General features: G+C 45.8%; 1 protein-coding gene and 1 long non-coding RNA gene across 8 annotated transcripts in view; both read right to left on the bottom strand.

Moving 5' to 3' along the window:
* Nucleotides 1-16,928, bottom strand: part of CSNK1G1 (casein kinase 1 gamma 1) — a 108,157-nt gene extending 91,229 nt beyond the window's left edge. For 4 of the 5 annotated variants that reach the window (XM_037394103.1, XM_037394102.1, XM_037394106.1 and 1 more), the window contains exon 1: nucleotides 16,843-16,928. The gene's annotated coding sequence lies outside the window, so the exon portion shown is untranslated. The remainder of the gene's footprint in view (nucleotides 1-16,842) is intronic. The other variant, XM_037394104.1, reaches the window with a different exon arrangement.
* Nucleotides 16,929-18,451: 1,523 nt separating this feature from the next.
* On the bottom strand, nucleotides 18,452-23,909 carry LOC119151732. Of its 3 annotated transcripts, none has more exons than XR_005105527.1 (3): nucleotides 23,137-23,909; nucleotides 21,373-21,500; nucleotides 18,452-18,868 (listed from the first exon to the last, which is right to left on the bottom strand). It is a non-coding gene; the product is annotated as an uncharacterized LOC119151732 (long non-coding RNA). The 3 variants fall into 3 exon arrangements; XR_005105526.1 differs by having other exon boundaries at nucleotides 18,452-18,918; nucleotides 23,781-23,909; XR_005105525.1 differs by having other exon boundaries at nucleotides 23,781-23,909.
* Nucleotides 23,910-24,153: the final 244 nt, after the last annotated feature.

The raw sequence follows: 24,153 nt of genomic DNA, 5'->3' as shown, positions 1-24,153 counted from the left end.
GCTGCCTTAAGAGTACACAACCAGGTCTTTTCATCTCCACCGGGGGCTGGGGAAATTGTGCCAGCCTGAACCAAGAGGCACGATCTCTGAGGCACAGCACCTGAAAGTCTGGGGTATACCACAGACACCTTTCAGCTCCCGAGGAGGGCATCACTTCTGCTGCAGCAGGGAAGACTACTCCACAAACCCATTCCTTATTAGTTTTCTCTGAAAGATAGTACACAAGTAGTTTTTGGATCTTTTGTACTTCACCTCATTTTTCTTTTATTACCAGTTAGCAGCACAAAACTCTAGGCAATACTTAAAAAAAATAATTGTCATCTTTAGGTTTGGGACATTTATAGTCTTAGCAAATGAAAGCACAGGAACAATATTACAATTCCAACCCAATGGACACTGCTCTACCCCAAAGTCTTCATGCTGTCCAGCACACCAGGGAAGGTAAAACAGCTCCCAACAGCATTAGATGATGGCACAAAACCTCAAGAGCAAACACAATGCTCCAGCACTCATGTCAAGCTCAAACAATGAGAACTTTGCTTAGCAGTGCACAGAATGTGTAGTTCTCCAGAAATAAGGCAATCCATCTGTCCTGGATCAATGTATGTTGAGGTGAGCAAATTTCCAACCAAAGCATTCCATGCCCCTATGGAAAAATAAGGTCCCTGTAGACCACTTCTGGTGCACAGGAAAGCCTATTCAGGAGGCCTCAACACTGCCAGACAGTTTTGACATAAAACTTTAAACATATTTGTGTTCCAAGTCAAATACGTAAGCATGCAAAAGCCTTATCTAGAAAAAGGCTTGCATTCCCTCTTAAGGGGCATCATTTTTCCAAACAGAAGCATGCAAGCGTTCTTAAGGTAAATGTCATGTTCATCAGTTTCACTTCACAGCTCAGTATTTTGTTCTACTCTCATACAGATATTTAGCCAGAGCTATTAAAAAAACCCCCAGAACTCTTCAAACAGCAAAACCAAACCCCAAAATATTAAGACCATTTCAAAATTTCAAGAGATACTAACATTTTTAGAGACTGTACGGGTAGTACCTAGGGTGGCTGAGTGAAAAACTAGCAAGAACATCTTGATGCATTAAAGCTTCACCTCAAACAAGTGAACTCCCAAATAGAAGTCTGACTAATGGTTAAAACTATTAAATAGAGGAATTTGTGGCATGAAACATCCCTCTTCTATTCTGCCAATGCATAAGGAACAGTTCATTGGGAGTAATAAAGATATCAGTATGACAATTCAGGAAGTCCAGCAAACTTAAGCTGCACGTTGCATAAAAGTAAGAGGAAGAAGTGAGTCCTTGTTTTTAAGTTCAATCAGACAAGAGCAGCTAAAACGTATCACCTGCACCTCCACCCATATACTACTCTGGTTTCTTAACAGTTACAGAAACCACTAACACATACAGCTCAGAGGACTGCAGCAAAAGCTGTGTCCTCCAAGAGCCAAGGAGGTACACTGAGGAATACACCCCTTCTAGCTCAACCTCTAGCTTGAAGCAGCAGCCGTAAGCAGATGTCTGGGAAAGGGAAAGAAGAGGGCAAGAGTATGTAACTTCTCTGTGCACTTTTCCACCAGCAGTGGTTTTTATTTCCGGGCCTTCCCAAGTTAGTCTGGGCTTCTGGGTGTTCAGGAACATGCAGTGCAGCCTCTTCATGAGTATATCCATTCCTCGCTGAACTTACCAAAAGCAGTATTTATTTTCTGACACCTAGTTAAAAAAAAATACTGCTGCTTGCAAAAAACATTTGACATGTCTGAATTCCCTTAACTCATGAATAACCCACACATTTCAAATGTAGCAAGAGAGTGCTGCAAGCACTGAGAATAATGTTGTACAGCAAGCATGTCCAGATCTCTGTTTTGCCTTTATGAAAGGAAAACAGCAAACAATTTTTTTAGTCATCTAGTGGCATGCCTAACTGTGATCCCTGCGTGTGTTAAGGTTCAATATTCCCAGCAAGCTACTGAAACCTGCGTGTACTTCTAACGCATAACAGGAAGCCTACATTTTGTTAACAGCAAAATATTGAAGACTTCAAAACTTATGTCAACGGTCTTTGTGATGAAAGGGAACAGAACGGTGCCTCAAATAAGACAATGAAACTACAAAGTTTAGAGAAAACATGCGGGCAAGTTCAGATAGCCTACTCGCAACACATGAACATCATGAAATGTAATTCTTTAAATCTTTTAACTCATCTGCAACAGAGTCCTACTTACTCTAAATGAAATTTCATTATATAAAGTTTTCACTGCCTATACTTATTTGAGACATTCCCAACATGGAGTTAGACTACGTGTGGCCAGCAGCAAGCAATAATTTGCTATCACACGGTTCAACAACTTCTCAGCCTGAGTGCACAGAGATGTTATGACCCAGCCATGGACATTCACAATAACTATGTTTTATCCTTTCAATACTAGCCTCTGCTCCTGAAATGCTGACCTGTTTGATACAGCCTCCAAACCTGAAACTTCAACTGAGAAAGCCCACCCAAGGAGCATTCTACTTTTTGTTTCCAGATGATTTAACCTTTCCCCCCCTCAACAGCTGCAGATACTGTGCAAGGAACAGTAGCCAGGAAGAAAGATAGCATGTGGCTCTGTGAAAAATAAGCACACATCTTAATGTGAAACATCTGATTTTTACTATTTTTTTGTTTGTTTGTTTGTGTGTGTGTGTTTTTACCACAGAGCAAAGGAGGGTTTCCCTTTTGGCTTCCCCTGAAACAAGACCAGAGTACCCAACAAAACAGCACCAAGTAACGGTCTGGGTGCCGTAAGTTCAGAGAGGAGGATGGAAACTGAGCATACACCTTGATTAAACATTGAGTTATGATAAATACTTAAAAGTGTGATTTTGAACCCTCGCTATCTTACTGGAAGAGGCTTTAAGGAACGCCCTGATCACAATCTGTCTTGAGTGCCTCTGCACTGCACTCGCTCACCTTACACGTTCCTCTGAAACGCGCACTACCCAGATCACATGCTGCATATTAGTATTACCACTTTGCTCATATTTTGGATATTTTTTTTTCTTATTTTCCAAAGATCCCTTTATAGGTTATATAAGTCTCACAGTTGATACTCTTCTAGCATCTGCACAAGAAGTGTTTCCACTCCCAGTCCCTTTGGGAAGAGAGGTAAGCCCCTCTTAAGTTTAAAAGAAGTCACCCCAAATTGCATTTGCCATCTTAGACACAGTTGAGTTCACACTCCCAGGTATCAATCCCAACCTGGATCATCATGCAATAATATGTCAAAAAAAAAAAAAAAAAAAAAGAAAAACCAGACGAGTCTAGTCTAAGGAGTTATCTTGCAAGATCCCTCTAATTCACATTTGAAGATAAGCTGCTTCAGTTCTTCACGTGCTTTTGAAGAAAAAGGTAACAAAGCTCTGTTACTCACCTCTCCCAGCCTTTGCAGCAAAGATGATTTCCCTGACATTCCCCCACTTACTACATTGGTTTCCTAAATCATTAACAGACTCTTAATTTAATGCTCTTTAGAACACCTTGCTCAGCTGATACTGCTCCTCAAGCACAAGCCAGTAACCTGAATGCAGATATTTGAGGTCCTTATTCCCTACCTGACAGGTTCAGAAAGCTTGCCACGTACTCAGGTGACACCACTGGCCCTCTAGAGAGGAGGTAACACTTTCCAAGAAAAGCCCATTAGTCTCCATTCATCAAGGCCTCTGCTGTTCCTCAACGAGTTTTTGTAGACTTGAGGTTCTTTGCAGCTTCTGGTTATCACTCCCCTGGTTCTCCTCCTTCATGTGTGAACCCCATTTAGGGGAGACCAACAATCCACACATGCCCCAACAGCTGGGAAGATGCCTGCAGTCTAGAACTTGCATCACAATCAAACGGCATCTTTGAAGAAAAACCCAAGCATGTTCTTCGTAAGATGGAGCAACCAACAAGCTGCAGCAACACCCAGTAGGAACTCCTGCTGTTTTTCCCCCTGCCTGTGCTTATCAGACCCATTGGTGAGTAAGTCTAACTCATTATAACAGCAGGAGAAAACCAACCCAACAATACCAACAAAAAGAGCTTTGTACCAGATTAGAGAGCAAGGGCAGCTCAGGAACAGGTTTGATGAGCATCAGCAACAGTAGATGGAAAAGGCAGGACCAAAATCTACCCTTTGGGGCACAGCAATCACCACCACAGCCTTAAAAGCTTTTAACACTCTACAAGACGTTTCAATACCAGACAAAGTATCAAAACATCAAGTTTCACATTTAGGTACAAAACTACATGAACAGCTCCTTCACCATGTTAAAAAGACTACTGGTTTAATAATCCAATTTTGGATTAAAACTAGATTTTTAGCAGGCACAGATCAGCAAGCTAAGAAAACCAAAAAAGCAACCCGTAGCTGGTCAGCCATGATGTGAATGCAAGCAAAACAGCGCTGAGGAAGCATTATGGCCCTCGCTATATACACTTCATGTAATTAGTACAACAGATTAGAGCAGGACATTAATATGTGCACGCTTCAGCTGTTGTTGTCCCTGCCCTGTCCGACCACCATCTGCAGGGAACACCCAGTTGCCCCCTGGCCGTGATCCCACACTAGAAAAGCTGAAGAGAAGCATTATGATCACCTCCTCTCACTTTCTGCATAAAAAGGTGGAATTTCAAGAATGTCTCCCTTTTAAAGGGGCTGAGAACTTCATGTTCAATCACTTCCTTCATCCCTTATTTCTGATTTTTTTATTCGCCTGGTTTCAGTTTCTACCTATCCCACCTTGAAACACTTTTACATGTAAGCCACATTATGTTGTACAGCAAATCCCCTTTGAATATGTAACATCATGGGACACCTGTAAGTATGTACAGTATCGCTGAGAAACAGCTTGAGATTTCCCCTCCTGTAAGTATCCATAAGCCATCTTCCAAAGCTCCTAAAAAAATATCGCCTCCCCACGTTGCCCCAGTACTCTGGAAAGGCAGGACATTCATAAAGTTGGAGTAGTTGAAACAACAAATATTCTCCTGCCATTTTGTCCAACGATGATTGCAGATGCTACAGGGAATGGTAAGCTTCTGCAGTCTGCTTCAGCATCCACAACCACTGGATTACAGATGTTAAGTACAGAGAACTGCCCGGTTCTACCAGCACTGATTTCGTGGACCTGCTGACCCCAGATTTGTCTAACCCCTTTTTGAACGCATCTAAACCACCAGCTTCCACAAATGCTTAGAACAACCAGGTCCAGAAGTCTGTTGCTGCTTTTTAAAGAAGTCCTTCAAATTCTAAGAGTCTCAGACGCTTTAGACTCCCTGGGATAGGTAGCTGCTCCTCTGCCTTCAGCTCAGCTGCCCTTCTCTGCACATTTTCCAACTCTGCTGAAGATGCAACAAGAAACACAGAACACAACAGATTTAGTCACACGTTCACCTACTGAAATTCACTCAGCACATTACTCAACGACCCTAGTCCTTAATCAGATTAGTATTTCAGCCCTTCAAAAAATAAAACAACAACGCATACTACCTGCAGCAAGCAAGCGCCCAGCATGCCAACAATAACCGAGTCAATACCAGGGAGATAAATCCCAATAGTCCCAAGCCATGGCCATACCAAACAATATGTGGTTTGCCCACTCATCTGCAATAGAGTTTCTTTCACAAGCCAAAAACCCCACACCACTCACTGCACTCCCAAACATAAGCAAGCACAGCAGACACCTGAAAATCCTGTTTGACTTCCCAGCAATGACTTTTCCCATTCAGCTGGCAGCAAGCTACAAACTTCAGAGAAGTGTGGCATTTTTCAAGGATGGTAGAACTGAAGGCATCTTCATTAGACTTGTAGGATGAATTATGTATTTAATTAGAAGCAGCCTTAACGAAAAGCTGCTGAAGTTGAACACAGAGGATAAGTCTCACTTCACGCCAGGAGGCAAACCCACGCGCTAAAGCAGATGCCAGAACCATCCACCTCTGTGCACCGTCTCACACACACTAAAATCTTCTCTCAGAAGCTGCAGTAAAGTGCTATTTTGCACAGATAAACTTTATGTTACCTCAAAGGTAAACAGTACCACTCACACAGTTCAGAAATTGCATCTATATGAGGCCACTTCGATTCAACTTCCACTTTCAATCCCTAATCTTCAGTGTAGCTGTCATTCAAAACATTCATTACCAAGTAATCTGTCCTATGCACGAAGTAGCATCTGCCTTCTTTGAAGCCTTAATACCCACTGGTGAGGATTGCTTTGTACCAGTAGACATTTTGAACTGCATTCAGATAGAGTTAATCACTGCCAACAGCGGCACTGGAAGCATCAGTCAATGATCCAACACAAAAAGCTTTTCAGCATCACCAAGCCTCAAAGCTCCGTCCACCACAGAAAAGCAGCTTTTACATTTTAATATAAATACAAGTAGGAGAAGTCCTTGTAACGCAAGGTCATACCAAGCTTGCTAGAAGACTAAATTTAGCCACCTGTGCCTCAGGCAAGTCTGTTAGTTATGGGGAACTCAGATACCGGTACTGAGCACTGGTCCCTTGGAAGACTTGACTCCACTTAATTGCAAATGATCTCAAAGCTGTTAACAGGGAGCCTGATCTCAATTAATCAGAGGAGACTTATTTGAATACCATTCAAAACTAGCATCAGGACACTGCAATACTATTTTAAGGCTGGTTTGCTCAAGTAGTATAATAAACTATTACTACGTTCAATGTCAGAGTCAGTAAGAGAGGAGCTCAAGAAGATTTAACAGATGGGGCTTCAGCACAAATGTACTTTAGAACACCTCCTTAGCAAGCATATTTCCTACTCTAACACGCCTCACGCTACAGTTATAACATGCTATAGAAGAGCAGATCAACAAGAACACAGGGATTATTTCAGGCTTTTGTAAATGTTAGCAGAGACTGATGAACAGTTTGTGAAGACAAGCCCCAGTTTATAAAGAGGTGTCACAGTGAACAGCTTTGTCAAACATTTAATAATTGTTCAAGCCAAAAAGATGACTCAGATTCTTCAGCTGTGTTTGTCTTACGATCAGTATCAGCCACAAGTCCACAAAAGGACCACAACACTCGACTGAGGTTCAACGTCCAGGATCATGGCAAGAGTTGAACAAATTTACCCACAAGGAAAAAAAGAAAAAAAAGTTAAAGAATTTTGTTTCAAGACACCACTGAGGACTATCTACACTATCTGCCTCAGCCCTATAGGCCTTCAGAGACTCTGAAGAACCTCTTTTGGTGCAAGAAACCCAATTCCAAACAAAACCAGGATTACTAAGATGACTGCACCAAGTCCAAATGAGCACAACATTTCTTGCACTAGATGCTGAGTATATACGGTCCAACTAGACACCTGTAAGTCACAGTCCATCCCCTCAAATATCTGCAAACAGATGGTAACACAGTAGGCTGCCTGAACGTCCAACACTCACTCTGCACATAGCTGCTCTTACATCTGAACCTGCCCCTGCAGCATCCCCAGCCAGGAGGATGCTGAGACCCTCAAGTCTCCCAGCCTGTACACTGTGAGCCAAAATCCTGACCTACTGCCACAGCAGCCAAGTCACCCCCAAAACCCCATCTGTGATCACATCATCTCCTTAATGTTGAAGCACTGAGTTTTCTGCAGAGACCAGAAAGAACAGAACAAGTAGTTCCAAAACATCACACTCCCAATTGTAGATCTTGACAAGTGAAGGCACACTGGCACACGCAATAACTACTAACATTTAGAAATGATAAAAATCACTGAGTACCAGTGCTGTATCCTATACAGTGCGTAAATCTAGACAAAAACAAAAGACCTGCGTATTGTTTGGAGCCTAATACCAGTTTTGGATCTTAACCACTGAACAACATAAATTTCAGCAGAGATATTTTTCCCACAGAAGCAGAGAACAGGCGAACTATGATTTACCATCACTGGTGTTGCATCTATCACCAGTAAAACTGAAGCCTTAGCGCTGCCAACACTGCACAGAGCTTTTTCAGAATTAGAAACCTGTCAAAACCTTCCCAAACAGAGGACAGCTGGGAAGCAGTATCAGATGCCAAAGTGGCTGCAGGCCTGATCTCAGCTGCAGGATGATCAGTCAAGGAACCAGAGGGCCTCCAAACCATCTAACCTAGCACCAACACCAAGCCAGCTGAGGCAAACCGTGGCTAGCAAAATAGGACTGCAACCACGGAGCAAGCATTTTCAGGGAATACTTTTCATTATTCAGCACACATAGCACATTATTTTTGAAACATTTATTTCCATCTAAGAAGCTACTTAAAGCACGTATTGCCTCAGCCCCTCCCTCCCAGTGCAAACCAGTGTTGTGACCTGCTGCTGCAGCCCTGCCAAAAAGTGGCAGCAAGATCAAGTCTTCATGAGCCTCCTAAAGGTGAGACCTTTGAAGTCTTAACTTGGACTTGAAAAGAGACAGCTACGAAGTATGTGGTCTCTGCTTCATTAAAATAAGACATTACAAGTTCTTAATTTTCATATGTTCATTGAAACTTGTTCTTTTAAGATCTAGGAAATAAAAACAAGCTGTAGAAACCAGTCTTGGCACGTACAAGGAAGACAGTTTACAAGGTACCTAAGGACAGCCAGGCTAGCCAAAGTGGGGTTGCACGGACTTAAGAGTTAAGCAGCTCACACCAAACTTCAGAAGAGCTGAATTCTTTCATTACACTTGCACTGGCACTGTCAATGGAACACAATTATAAACCGTATTTTAGAGGACTTCCTCTCATTTGTTTTAATAGACCTAAATAGGTGGAAGTCAGATCTACAAGGAATTTTGAGACACGAGGAATGAAAGGTTGAAGACCCAGTAAGTCTAAGATACTTGAAATTGCTACTCTTCAGAAACCCACCTAAAGAATTTTATCCAAGACAGTAATAACTCAATTCATATGCTCCCCCTTAGTGTCAGGAAGACTAGACAGATGTAGGCAGATTTCCTTCAAGTTAGTTTTTCCTGTAGTGTGCTCTCCACTAATGTGAAGGAAGAAAAACAACTGCATCTGGATCTACTCTCCAACCTCTGTAACTCAAACAGATGTGCAGCAGCTAGCAAAGAAACAACGACTTTGGTTTGTCATTTCTACAAAAAAGATGTTACCCTAATTACAGGTGCAACAAAGTATTTAAGAAAAAACACATGCAGATTTCAACTTCATAAGCACCCAAGATTTTCTGCTACATTAGATGAGTTAAATTATGAATTGAGCTTCATACCTAATCGCCAAAATGGAAGTGACCACATTTTTCAACGTAAAATAGCTCCACAGAACACACACTTCAGACTGGTTGGCTTCACAGACTTCAGGTAGGTTTCTCCTACAACTTAATTAACGTAACCTCAGCGCTGAAGTACAGTGATTCCTTGTGGGTTGGAAAAAAGAGTAGCTCTATAGAAAGCAGTATTCCCAGGGTTTCCTTAGCATCATCACAAACTGCATAAACTCACCAAGTTTATCAGTAGACATTAAAACACATATATAGGACAGCAGCTACTCAGGATATTTAATAAATGATGTGGCCTCTTCTAATGTACCACATGCAATATGGCCAACTCATCTTGGAAGACTACAGAAATGCAACAGCTTCAGAAAAAAAGACAGTGGATTCAGGACTGCAAAGAAACCTTTGCTTCTTTGTAAACAGCCAAAATTTTCCCAGCCTAAAGGAATGTCATAATATAACCTTAAGAAAAAAAAAAAAAAAAGGAGCAGGATAGCTGAGGCAGACAGGAAAACAGTTTTCCCATCTCAGCACTGAATATCCCCAGTTCCCACATTAAATGCTAGGAGTAGCAAATCCAAGCCATTCAATTGTCTTCCACAAAGAAGAAACTGTCAGGCTAATCTTCAGGGTAGAATTGCTGTCAACTCTTCAGGCTATTAAGTTATTATCCAGAAGAGATTTGCTCACAGACGAGCAAACCAAAACAGAAGATTCAGACAGGTAAGAGACACCTATCCATTTTGAAAAATGAGCTGCTCTAAATAGATCTTACAGGAAGGAATAAAATATAAAGAGCCAGAAGAAAATGGTGGTAATCTCACGCTGATTGCATTTCATTGCTCGTTTTTGCCAACTTCTAGAAATAAGCAGTCTTTTAAAAGGTAGGTAGCGTCTGATGAACCAGAGATCACACAGGTCATTTGGGGTTAAAAGACCTCCTCCCTCTGTAAAAAAGGAAAGGTCTAAGGGAATTTAATATGGAATACAGTGATCAAGCAGGCACAACAAGTCTGAAATTTTACCCCTCTGTAGAATCATAGAACAGTTTGGGTCGGAAGAGACCTTCAAAGATCACCTACTCCAAGCCCCCTGCCATGGGCAGGAATAGCTGCCACTAGACCAGGTTGCACAAAGCCCCATCCAACCTGGCCTTGAACACTTCCAGGGATGGGGCAGCCACAGCTTCTCTGGACAACTTGTGCCAGTGACTCACCCCTCCCATCATAAAACCTCTCTTCCTCATATCCAATCTAAACCTATCCTCTCTTTCAGGCTAGAACTGTTGCCCCTTGTCCAGTCACTGCAGGCTCTGGTAAAAAGTCTGTCCCCATCCGTCTTATAAGCCCCCTTTCTGTACTGAAAGGCCACAGTAAGGCCTCCCCGGAGCCTTCCCTTCTCCAGCCTGGACAACCCCAGCTCTCTCACCCTCTCTCCACAGGAGAGGTGTTCCAGCCCTCAGATCATTTTCACAGACCCACTCTAACAGAGGACCCATTCTTGTACTTGGGGACCCCCGAGCTGGACACAGTGCTCCAGGTGGGGTCTCAGGAGAGTGGAGCAGAGGGGGAGAATCACCTCCTTTGAGGCAATTCCTTTACATCCTGCAAACCTTGCTTTCCACACTAGCATTTCTGCCCCTGTAGACTGAAGCCTTCAGTTGTCTTCGCTCGCTGCAGTCAAGGTGACCACTGACGTAGTTTCATCAAAACCAGGAACTTTGCAGGACTCCAAAGGGTGTATCTTCAGTGACCACCTGTTTGTGCAGGAACATGCTACTAAATAATGTCAGGAAGAAGTCGCTGCCCACGGCCCACAAGGGTACAGCTAGCATTTGATGAAGGGAAGTTTGTGGAGGCAAGATACAGGCTAAGAATAGGAAGGCAAAAACCAAGAGTTGTGCGACAGCATCTCAAAGACTTGCTCCCACACTCAGGCTTGGATTCATCAGGAACTGAGAAGGTTTTTGGACAACTGGAAGCCTGTGCAAGAATGAGGACTGAATTAATAAAAAAAAAGCACCAGAACACTGGCACTTGCCATCAAGGTCAAAGGCTTCTCTGACACTTCAGAAGAGGAGCAGAGAAAGCCAGCAGATACAGAGAGGCATGTATTTATGGACAATGCAGCTTTTGGGGCAAAAAAGCTGATAAGAACTTCATTCCTCAAAACCCCCTACAGAAGGGACAAGAAATAGCCACGTAAAAATCAGAAGCCAGAAAAAAAATCAATACAGTACAAATAAGATGGGAAAACAAAAACACATTTGTGCTTTGCTTTTTCACAAATGCTGGAAGTCTAGAAGTAAGATGAAAAACTCAAATGTCTGTTTTTCAAGAGATAACATGGATGTAGGGGGCTCATTCAAATCCACAGTGGAGTGCAGACAAGTCAATGGGACATTCAAAGGATACACGGACTAAGCAAACCTTTAGAGGATCTAAGCCTTCTTCAGCATACACTGCCATTTGAGTAATCTAAGTTTACTATGTCAGCAAGAAATACCCTATAAACCAGAATTCCAAGCTTAAACCAGAAAAATACAGTCTCAGCCACACAAGCAGCAATAGCAGCTGTCACGCTACCACTAGAGGGTTGTACAAGCACGAAACATTGCATGAAACTAAGACTCCAAATGCCTCCACATAAACTGCGTGTCAGGTCAACACATAACACCAAGACTAAATTCTTAAATAGCATAAAGCAACGCCTGCCCAGCAGTGGATGAGAGAAGTAGCAATTCCTGCCTTCACCCTGAATGGTGGCTGGAGTATTGGTGTGAGCCCCTACTGTGCAATCTGACAGTGATGTAGGAGTAATAGAAGCCAATCCACCCAGTACAGCAAAGCTAAATGTCCAAGAAAGAAGCTACATAAAAATCTGTAAGGTTAAAAAAGAAAAAAGTATGGAGTCGCACAATTTATTACTGGGTTAAATAATCATCAGACAATGTCTCCCAGAAGTTAAAACTGTGTTTTACACCCAGCATGCTGAGCTTAGCCTTTTCCACTCTCCCTGCTTGACCCCAGTAAGGCAAGCCAAGCAGTTAAGGCTTTGGGTGGCAAAGGACCTCTCAGAAGACAAGGTGACAGAAACCACCTCACTTTACATGCAAAGTCCAGCAGGAGGAGGACTGGGAGGTCCCCCACATAGTTTCTTGGTTAAAGCTGCATGAGGGTACCTGAAAGCCACTTGCACCAGCTTTCACAGAACAATTCAGAGGCATCTGAGCAACCACAAAACAGGGAGTCAAGCCAGACAAATCAGTTATCCTAAAGAATGAACTAAATGGATGTAGGGCTAATTATATTTTGTAAAATGAAGTCATGTCTCAGGAGTCAGCTGGAGGTTGTTGTCCTCCCCCCCCCCTCCCCCTTCTTCCTTTTGCAGGAAACAAAGCATGTGAACAAGGAAAAGGCAACTGACATACTTCATTGAAAAAAACATACTTACTACATGACAAGATCCTTCAAAGCTCTTTGGAGAACAAAACTCTATAGGATAAAAGGAAAAATCCTTCACATGTCAATAACTGGTTAAAAAAAAAGATAAGGAGGGGGGATGAAAGGCATCACTGGTCAGTCTTGTAGCAGAGGGGACTCTCCAAAAGGTTCTGTTTCCCTGAACTATACTGAGCTGTACAAGAGAAGGTAGTACCAAGATGACAACATTTGCTACTCTGAATAATTCAACATGATCAGTAAATAAGAGCAATAACTCTAAGGAACTGCAGTAAAACCTTGTGATACGAGTGGGTGATACAATTCACAGCACATCAGGAACAACCACCCTAACTTCCACTTAAAATATGACAGACTGAACACTCAAGGCAACACTGGGGAACAGGACACCAGGGCTATGGCAGAGTATTCCACAACAACTGTAGCTCCATCATCTTTTTGATCACTAACGAACAACAAGAAGGTCTGTAATTACAGACACAATAGTATAGAATAAAATACAAATCCACAGCATACAGTGTTTTCTGAAGAGGCACCCGCACCACAAATACCACCTGCTGATCCGATCAGCACCTCTGCCAACCTCCCCTATTTGCTTGCGCGGCACCTCCTGCCATACTGATTTTAAGGAGGTTGAAGAAGAGGTGGCAATGACATGAAGAGCATGGAGAAGAGACCTGAAAAGGAAAGATGAGGACAATTCAGCCCAGCCAAGAGACCACCAGGAATGGAAGAAGTAGTTTCCTGAAATTGTGAATGTCATGGAGAAAGTGAAGAAGTAATTTGTTCTGAATTTGTTTCTTGCTGATTTTTTTTGGACAGCCCCAGCTCTTGTTTTCTGTCTCTTCCTCACATGTAGACCACATAGAGGGTAGCCTATATACATAGCGTCTGGCTTTGTGTCTCTCTGCAAGGTAGTGAATATCAAGATGATTCAAAGTGAGAGGACAAATCCACAAAAGAGAAGTATGAAGGTTACTAAATTCAAACACCTGGCTCAGGGAGGTCATAAAATGCTGGAGAGAGAAAAATAAAGCAATACTTCCCCAGACCAGATCTGCTGTATCTGCATACTCCCCTCCCCAGGCATCTGCTACTGGTTACCAGTGAGCAGGATACCAGGCCAGATGGATTCCTGGTCTCATCTGGCAGCACTTTTTAAGGCATTATGAAGGATTTCATCTGTTAACCTGAAAATATGCAGCAGCTGATTGCTTCAGAAGAGCTGGAAATTAGTTTAAAAACCACGAAAAAGGGGGCAATCTCAGTGTAAGGAAGGCAGTAAGTGGCTGTGGACTAGGCTGCACTTACGATCTCACTCAGCTCCTAACCCCTCTTGCAATGGAGCTCTGTGGACCTGTCTGCTTGATCACTCTCACCAGGATAGTTTCCATCAGCAACTTTGGCACAGGAAGTCAAATAGTTGTCAATACAGAGACCTGGAACAGCATAAAAACCTCCTACAGAAGAGTAAGATAAATGGACTGGAATGAGGCAAGGTCATACACTTCAGACTTCGCAAGAAATAGTACTATGAACTGGAAAGCTCTTTAATCCAAGGGAAAAACGAGACACACACAAGTTATTAGCTTGCTGCTGTGACCTGTGAGGCACCAACCTGATTCAGATGTGAAAGATAATGGCACAAAGAAATTACCTGTGGCACCACACAGCATCCCAGAGAGACCTCCCCTGTCATTCTGTGCCCTGCTCCGGTCAAGGGCATTCAGGGATTATTATCTTTAAGCAAACCCATGTACATAAAAGACCAACAGAGAACGTAAAAAGGCAACTGCAAGGTTGGTGTGCATGGTTTGGAAATAAGAAGCCAAGAGGTGAGTGCTTTCTGAAAGCACCAAAGGAGGGAAGAGCCGTTTTTATAAGAGGCAACACTGGCACAAACATAGATAGGTATGTCCTGGCCACAGATAAATTTGTTGTGCGAATCTGGTGCAAGTTTCCAACCAACATGGCCAGAGGATAACAGAAGATCTTTTCACATGAAAATCAAAGCAAGAAGCCCAAATCAGCTTAAGGCAGCAAAGACTTTAGGCCAGCAGTTGAAAATATGGTGCTATGGACTTGCAGAGTAAAGCAGAGAGCTGTGCCTCATGTTCCTCACAGCCCAACAGCTCTTAAAAAATAAAAAAGGCATCAGCTAGACACTTTGCTGAGTCCAGAAAAAGCAATTTCAGGGCAGGCAACATTTGAAGAAACACTTGTACCTAAACAAAGTTTAGGTACTTATGCAAAGCATAAGTGTAAAGCTCTGATTTTTTCAAGGGGATAGTCTAAAATTTCACTGGAGTCAGCAATACTTTTGCCAAAAGGTTGCACTATCAGCTGTACCACAGTACCACTACACCGGCAGCTAGAATCTCAATTTGGAGAGCAGAGATTCCCTTGGCCAGTTCTCACCACGATCTTTCACACTTTCTAAGTGCATCAGGTTGTTTTATTTTTTTACTAAGAATTATTTTTTTTTCTACACACCATGATATTTAAATTCCTTTCTTATCTGGTCACAACTTGCCAGGGGTCACCCTCCCTGTACAAGAACTCTTGTTGATATTTATCACTGGCAGCATCTCCAGCTCATCCCAGACTCAAAGAGCTCTAGTGTCAGCCCAGCTTCACAGAGAGAAGACCACTCTGTGCGTCTCTCTACAACAGCAATGTAATAAAACCCAAATTCTCCTATCAGTAACATTTCACCACCTAGGCAACACTTCCAAAACTTCAGCAACTGGCAAGCAGTGAGGAATCCTCCACAGCTTTTGCAGCCTGAAGAAAGCAACCTCCCTAAACTCGTAACTCAAAGGCACTCTTTGTATTTTTTGGAATGCATCTGTGGGAAAGTGCTGCTAATATTTGGTAAGAGCTTCTCAATGGGAACAAAGCTTATACTTCTCAGTTCACCCATCGTCCTCTCCCAGCAGGTTGACAGAGTCCAAGTTACCACCACAGCATTAAATTGGGGATGTAGAGAAGATGGTTTATTTAGGCAAATCACAGCCAGTAGCTGAGGAGCTGAGAGAAGGAAAAGGCAAGTCCTGAAGAACTTGGGGAGTGGCAGCATAAGCTGGTTACACATATGCATTAGGTCACTGATTAAAAAAAAAAAAAAATCAAATCTGAGATCACACCCATGACAGCGTGACTTCAACCAGGCCACCAGGAGCTGACAACGAGGAAAGTGGAAAATCTCACACGGGAAGGGTGATGGCGGACATGAAGCCAGGAGAGAGGAGGCAGCAGGTATCAGTGACTGGCTGGGAGCTGGGCAACACTTTCTATGCACTGAAACGTCAAGTCAAGGTTGAGAAAGGCCATAGAGGACGGTTGCCAGCAGTGAAACCCATTGGGAAGGGAAGACAACAATCTCATGACAATTTGGACAAGACAACGAACCCCAGCCCCTGAAGTTTCATACTGTGTCAAACAGCACGTATGTATGTTTCCCAGATACGGGGGGAACAGGTAACTTCTCCACACAAAGAAGTTGTAAATACAGGCACGGTCACACGGAGTGCTTTGTTCCCCTTAGATCCGGGAACACCATCAGCTTTAGAAAAAGAGGTCCCAAGCCGCCTGCGGTCCCCACCAGGGGCCTTGCCCTGCCCCGGCCCCAGCCCCGGCCGGCGATTGCCCACAGCCACCCCGAGGTGCGCCCCCCGCCCCGCACCCGCCTCCCCCCCAGGCGGGCAGCTAACGGCCCCACGCACAGGAAAAAGCGACTCCGCGCCTCCCCCGGGCGGCCGAGCCCCTCACCCAGCCGGTCTCCCCGCCCGCTCCCCGGGGCGAGGCGGGACCCCCCCCGGCGTCCAGCTGGGCCAGCAGCCGCGCTCACCCAGGGGCCTCTCAGGCCGTTCCAGGGGAGCCCCCGCGGCCCCCAGCGCCAGCCCCGTCTGGCCCCCGACCCCCGCCGCAGCCTTTCACGCCGGGAGAAGCGCGGCAGGTTCCCCCCGCCCCGGGGAGGGCTGAAGCGGCGAGCCCGGCGGAGCCTCCCCCGCCACGGCGGGAGGCGCGGCCCCGGGAAGGCTGCCGGGCCGCGCCGCGGAGGGAAGCGCCCGCCCCCGCCACCGCCCAGACCCCGCAGCGACGGCAGCCCCGCCGCCCCCCGCGCCCGTACCTGGCTGCGGCGGCGCTGGGCTCCCTGGCAGGTGGGCGGGCGAGCTGAGCTGGGCCGGGCCGGGCTGGGCCGAGCTGAGCTGAGCTGGGCTGAGCTGGGCTGGGCTGGGCCAGGCACCGCCACTGCTCTCCCCGCGCCCCGCCGCGGCTCCTCCCTCCGCCGCGCTCGACGGGGAGGGCCCCGACCCGGAAGCGCTCAGCCCGCCGCCCCGCCCCACGGCGAGCACCGCCCTATGGCAGCAGCGCGGCCGCGCCGCCCGCGCCCGTTTCCGGGGCACCGGGCTCGCCCTAGCAACCGCGTTCCGTCGCTAGGCGGAAGTGGTGCCCGGCGCGGCAGCGGGCAGGCCGCGGGGAGGGGAGCTGAGCGGGGCCGAGGGGGTTAGGCTGTGCCCGGGGCGCAGCGCCCCGCCTCACCGCAGCTGCTGTCTGTCCCTCCCGCTGCTCCCGGCCCGCAAACAGCCGCCGCGCCTGTGGGAGGGGAACAACGGGGCTGCAAAGCGCTGGGGTGGCACAGGCCGCTCCCGCCGCAGCCCCCGGCCCGCGGAAAGCCCGTGAGGCCCCAGCTCCCAGCCGCCGCCGAGGGGACGGGGCAGGGCGGGAGCAGACACCGCGGGGGCCGTCACCCGAACCTCCCAGGCCGCGCCTGGCCAAGGGCTCGCGTTTCCTAGGTGAATGCTGTAAACCGAAATATTCCTTGAAAACCGGTTAAAAAACACGGCGAGGAAACGCTTGGTTCCGGCACACGGCACGCCGGCCCCCCACCCGCGGGCAGCCTCGGTAACCACGCTGCACAGCCCACCAGCCCATGGCCCGTGCCAAGGATGAGCCGCGGGTTAACTTTGAAAAATCACCTGGAGAATTTGTTTAGGTCCAAAATTTAGGCATTTAAATTACATGTTTTCCCCACTACCTCATATTCCTGAGGCGGGATTGTAAATTTTCCCCTGGTGCCATAATTAAGCTGAAAGTAAAGCCTGGTTTTAGTAAAATTGCTAATATTTCACTTTAGCTTTTTTGCTTACTCTTTCTTTCATTATACACATGCAGCCTGCCGACTCAGTTACAATATTATACCTTTTAAGTTGATATTATTATCAAAAATAGAATGTCTTAATCCACCCACCCAAACAGCCCATCCCCGCATCAGCACGACTTGACACTATTCCAAGCCTCTGCTCTGGGATGAGCTTATTTTGCATTTTTTGATTCTTTGTGATATTACTAAGGGAAAAAAATACTATTAGCATCAGTCCATCTTTGATAAAAAGAAGAGGCACTGGGGATGAAGCACTTCTGCAATGTTCGGTTTCAAGGCCCCCATTTTTTAAGTGCCATGCGCAGAAAATGGTACAGATTCGCCGAAGCAGCTTATGTTATTCTGGAGCTGCACGCGCATCCCCGGAGGGCTCAGGGGCAGTCGCATCCCTGTTTGCATTTTGAAATACACTTCGCCATTCAGATAGAAATTCTATGGTCACCTGAATTTTCCCCCATTTATGCTCTGAACCATCTGGGAGCTCCCAAAGAGCATCTTAATTCTGAAAACGTGTTTATCATCCAACAATTGTAGCCTTAGTAATTCTTTCATTAAGTCATATTAAACATGCAGATTCTCATTAGCCCCACAATAATCCTATGGGAGTTTATCAAAGACCAGCCTGCGTGTTGAAAGACATATGGGGTGAAGGGAGCTCACAGCTGACTCAAAGACGTTTTGGGTGAGTTAGGACCACCCCACCAGGGGTTTTACTGGCCAACACTCGGCTCCTCATCCTTGACCAAGACAGGTGAGAAACCGGCCTGATTCCCAAGCGCCTTATTATGAACAGAGATGAAATGTCCTGCTTTTATTCTTGAAACTGCTGCAGTGTCTCCAGTTGGGATGAACCAGCTTGTTGCTCTGGCTGGAGCTGGTGGGCAGGACAATACCCCTTTGTGCAGGGCATTGGGAAGGACAATGACGCTCCTGTTCAGGATCAGGCACAGGGAGGCACCACCCCGACACCGCAGCGTGGGCAGTGGGGATCCTGCAAGGCACAAGTGCAAAGAGACCTTGTATCCTTTTGGGTAATGCTGGCTGTGGGCGTGCAAAGAGAAATAAAACAAAGTCAAAGAATAAATAAAAAGATTAAAAGAACATTTTTTGGCAGGAGAGAGAGAGAGCAGAGGAGCAACCATGAAGCATGAGAAGGTACCCGGGTCTTGTCCTTCTCACTCCCAATGGACATAGCTGCCTCTGTAATCATTCAATCCGGAGCAGGAATATATGTGAACAGGCTTGGCATTTACTGAAATTAACAGCACTCCTGTGAGAGAGGGCATCCTGTGCAACTCCCTTAGCAAAGCAAGCAGCATCTGAACACAAAACTGTGGCGTCTGCAGCAGGGAGGCTTTATTTGAAGGAGCAGGAAGTAAAAAGCCAGCAATATAAAGTGGACATCGTACATGCCACAGTGCAGCATAGTGTGGTAACAGCTGCTTTTTTTATTTTTTTTTTTGGGGGGGAGAAGCATTGAAATTCAGAAAAAAAAAGATGAAACCCCCTCATCTGGGAGATGGGGTCCTGAGGCTTCACTTTGGATTTCCCACAGCAGGGTGAGAGGGCTGCAGCCTGACAGCTGATGGCCCTTTCCCCCTCCCCTCGGTCTTCATCCCTGCGGCAGGGACATCTGCTCACCCTGCCAAACAGCTGCCCCCCTGCACGGCCCTGGCTGCAGGACAGCCGGAGGAGATCCTTCCAGCCCAGCCTAGCTACAGCCAACAGAAATGCTCAGTCTGGCCTGTTTTGGACATGAGGGGAGAAGCTTGAAAATGCTCTGAAGCAGCAGCAATTTCTGATTATCTCATGTTACTTCAACAGAGAAAAGCCTCAGGCTACAGGGATGGAAACGATGGGGTCTGTCCCATTGCTCTCTCTTGCCCAGACAAAGCAATTTTGCCCCCAAGATTTAAAATGCAACATATTAGAACCTTAGGATTTCTTATTTTCTCAACACTACTGTCTCCTCTCCTAAATACCCTGTTTGTGCTCATTTTGCAGTTACTTTTGGAGCATTAAAGGGCACCTACTGAAACACATGTCCAGCCATGCCAGCAGTGAACCCCCTGTGCTCCCACCCAGTCTCCATGTCCCCCTTGCTGGCTCTCTCTGCAAGCCACCCCTTGCCCCTTTCCCCCTTCCCACCCCCAACATCACCAACCACCTGGCAGCAGCTCAGTCCAAGCCCCAGCATGGAGGGAGAAGGGGCGTTTGGGCCAGTCCGTGGAGAACCAGCCCTTTTTCCAGGGAAGAAACCATGCTCCTGCTGGCCTGGGTTGGCTTGGTGGAGCAAGAGCCATCAAGGAGCCGGGACCAGCACTGAACCACTCATGATGTAGCTCCATCCAGCACCCCCAGGAAAGGTCCCGGTGCCCCCAGCTGGGTTCAGGGGGTGCTCCTGGATCTTTCAGGTGTGAGTGTGGGGCCAGCTGAGGCCATGCAGGGCAGTTTTATGCTCATTAGTGCTCTCAAGGCTGTGATGTTCTCATCTCAAGGGTCAGAAAAATAATTTGGACTATCTGCAGAAAACCACGTGTTGGAGATGGGGGAAAAAAATCTGGTCTGGGGGTGCAGGTTCTCCTCACTGCCCATCACTGCCCCTCCAGCGCCGGCTTTGACCACGGTGATTTAGCTGATGAAACGGTGGGTGATTTTGTTGATGCCATTTTCCTGGGGAGACCATTATCTGGCAAGATAACACTAACTCTTAGGAAATTATGAGCAATTTCAGTCTCTCATCCATATGCTTATATATTCCCTGCATGTTACTTAAATAAATTAACTTGAAGAAGGCTGTATGAGCAGTTGCCCTGGTCCCTGGCACAGTCCAGCATTTGGTAGCTGGAGATGCTGCTGACATCTATTGTCAACTCTCGGTATTTACGTCTTTTAAAAAAGTAGATTGTTGTAGAAAAAGTTAAGCCAAAACTTCGAGCTAGCAGCTTAAACATTAATAAAAGCTAGAACAGACAGACCTAGCAGCTTAAAGATTAACAGTTGAAGTAGACAAATCCTGTAGATCCTGGTATATGACCTGTAACAATCTTATTCCAACATGCTGAATACCGAACTACAGAATCAGCCCAAACTGACCTAAAAGGATGTCATATTGTGTAAGATGACCACTTAGCAACTTCTTAGTAATGAAGCAGCAAACAAAACAAACCAATAAAAAGCAAGAAGACCCCAGACATTAATATTACTACTAGTCCTAACTATTGCATGAGGGGTGGGGAACTTAAATTGGAAGTGTATAATTGCCCAGGGGTTTCTTTGTTCAGGGTACCTTTTCCAGGGCACAAGATGGAGCGCTATTAATAAAAAAGGTACTTCCATAAAGGAATCAATCTTTCAGCTTATTGATTCAGAAGAAACCTAGAGTCAAACTCTGTTATAGTGGCTGGTATGCGAAGTTTCTGTAACATTTAAAAGCATATTAGTAAGTTGAGATTAATACATCGGTCAATGCTGAGTCACAGCAGTGGGTCTTACTTTTGCTGCAGGTCTCAAATTGCTCCCATTCTCTATTTTATAAATTAAATTGAATATTCTAATTATGGATGGCCTTCACAAGCACCAGGCTTTAGCTGGTTTTGTATTCCTCTTCTTTCCCTCTGGCCCTGTAAAGAATCAAGAAGTTGCACTGTTTATATGGATTTAACCAAAAGAGGAGTTATTTAATAATTCTTCAAACTTACAAGAAATGAGCTCAAAAGTGAAAACTACTTTGTAGTAATAATGACTAACCGGATTTCCACCTGACTGTTCCCCTTAAGAGGTTTTCCAGACTATACCTCTTGCCCTAAGACTCTAGAAATCCCATTGCACAGGGGTAACCTCTGCTAGGTGCTGTAACATTACACAAAGTATAGTGATGCAGCCACTTCATCCTTGTCTGAAATTTATTTTCAACACCATACATGACCTTTCTTTACCATGTTAAACTTTGCTATTAATTATATTGCTAGACAAAAGCATTTGTAGCGATAGATAGAAATTGTTTAGCAATATATTTGGGGTCGCACAGCACAGGTATAGTTCCCCAAGTGCTATTTTAAGGAAAATTTTACTAGATCAACAATAGCTGGAGAAAAAAACTAAAAACACAACAGGGAAGCTTTTAGATGTGGAAATCTTCTGCAATTCTTTGGGCTCTTATCTATAAATTCTATTTTGGGTCATCCGGAGCTCTTTTGCTTCAGCAGTATCTCCCTCTTAAGATAATTCTACTCATTTTCAGAATAGCTGCGTGCTATTCCAGTTTCCCATACAAAGCTGAACTCAAAAGTTAGCATCAGAGGCACAGCTAGAGCTAAATCAGCTCCAGTGCAGCATCCCCACTCACACACTGAAGTTAACTCTCCTGTATTCCCACAGGGATGGGAATGTAAGCAAGCAAACACCTTTTCCTGCATTTTGCCCAGAGACTGCTGTTCCTGGAAAAAAACTTTGGGCTTTAGCTTCAAGATTGCATTTCCTGATGTAAACAGTAGGACTGTATCTGCAGAGTGAGCATATTTATTTATTTATTTGAAGCAAAAACCATTTAAGCTGCTCCTTAATACTGAGTTTTGCTCTTTTGTGAGATTTTACAGCAGGGCAGATGTGCGATTCCCCACTTGGGAATGCCTACCCCTGGTCTCATTAAGTGTGAGCATCGGAACTATGCCAGCCCGTATCCTCACACAAACGAGCCCTCAGTGGCACCAGGAGTACATTCAGGCTAATGAAGGGGTAAGAGAGTATTTCTGTATGTTGAGAATCTGTCCTTTGCCAGAAAGGCTAAGTAATAAAGCTACTAAAACCATTAAGATCTTCCTGGCCTTTCTGCACCAAGACAGAAAACGCCGGCTGTCAGAGTGCCAGCTGACCCATCTCCTGCACGAGACAGATACCGACCGGCTCGCCACAGGGAGTGCAGGGAAGATCTTAACAGCCTGGTCACTGTGTTATCTTACTAGTACTGTGCTTCAGTTCAATGAAAAATAATCAGAAAGCAGGTTATTTTTGTTATTTTTGTTATTTTTTGTGATGTCAGGGCAAAGAAGCCTGTAGTTTGTACAGCACATTATCACAAACTTATTCCCCTTAATTTACATAATTAAAAAAAAAATCTGTTCCAAAGAAATCTTCACTTGCTACTTCTCATTCAAACGATTTGAACTGCTTTTTTGTAACAACCCTCCATTTTACTTGTAGACTTTTCAGGAAGAGGCTTTTAGCCAGAATTCACCACTTGCTCCACGATAAATATACCTGGCTGATCTACTAGAGCTGCCACTGATTTCTCCTCACATGCAAACATTCACCTTCTCATCAGCTCACCTGATCCTTTGTGGTGCTTTAAGGAAAAGACGAAGCAGAACCCAAGAGTAAGACCCATCACTTCTTTTCCACAAGACCCCACTCGCTTTTTCATATAATTTACCCCAGAATTTGTGTGGCAGCCTCAGGCGCTTTACCATAACAAGTTTTATACATTTTTAGCAGTTCATTGCTCCTCAGGCTTCCAGGGTTTTGATTAGAATCATCCACTTTGCTTTAATTAAACTTCAGCTCTAAATCATAGCAAGTGACAGCTGCCCTTCCACCTCACCGGTGTCTTTCCAAATCCTGTTTCCCCACCTTGGGACAAAGAGGTCATCATTAACAGTTTTTACTTCAATAAAGAAATGACACTGATGTCTTTTCAGAATGCTTCACTGTATGAAAAACCTGGGGCTCTGCTTTCCACAAACAGAACCAGCATGATCATGCAAGTCTGACAGGCACAAAGCAATCAAAAAGTAACGGCTGCATGATATACAGGAGCCACCGAGGGGCTCGCAGGCCTCGCACACCGGGATGCCCCTGCCTGCGGGGAGAGGCCACCGGCGCAGACCGCCGCGCCCCGCTCTCACCTCGGCAGGCGGCCGGCGATGGCCCCGCGTTGAGGCGGCTGCAGCCCAGCCCAGCAGGCAGACCAGAGCGGCGGCGACGACGACTACCCCCAGCCCCCGGCCCGGTCTGCGCCCTTGCGGTAGCGGCCGCCGGGGCCCGCCCCCGCCCGCCCCGGCCCGCCCCGCCCCGCCCCGCCCCGCCCCGCCTTGCCCTGCCCCTCGCGCCGCCGCCGCCCGGCCCGCGCGGGAGAGGCCGCCGCCCGTGGGGAAACGCTATTGCCCTGCGGCCGCCAGCGCGAGCGCCGAGGCGCGCGGGGCCTCTTCCCTCCGTACGGCGCGACGCGCGCTCCCCGCAGCCCGCCCGCCTGGGGCCGGGACCTGAACGCGGCCCCCT

The sequence above is a fragment of the Falco rusticolus genome, chromosome 7, assembly GCF_015220075.1.
Source record: "Falco rusticolus isolate bFalRus1 chromosome 7, bFalRus1.pri, whole genome shotgun sequence".
Lineage (NCBI taxonomy): Eukaryota > Metazoa > Chordata > Aves > Falconiformes > Falconidae > Falco > Falco rusticolus.
The sequence above is the reverse complement of the archived record's forward strand: the minus strand, read 5'-3'. Positions and strand labels throughout refer to the sequence as shown.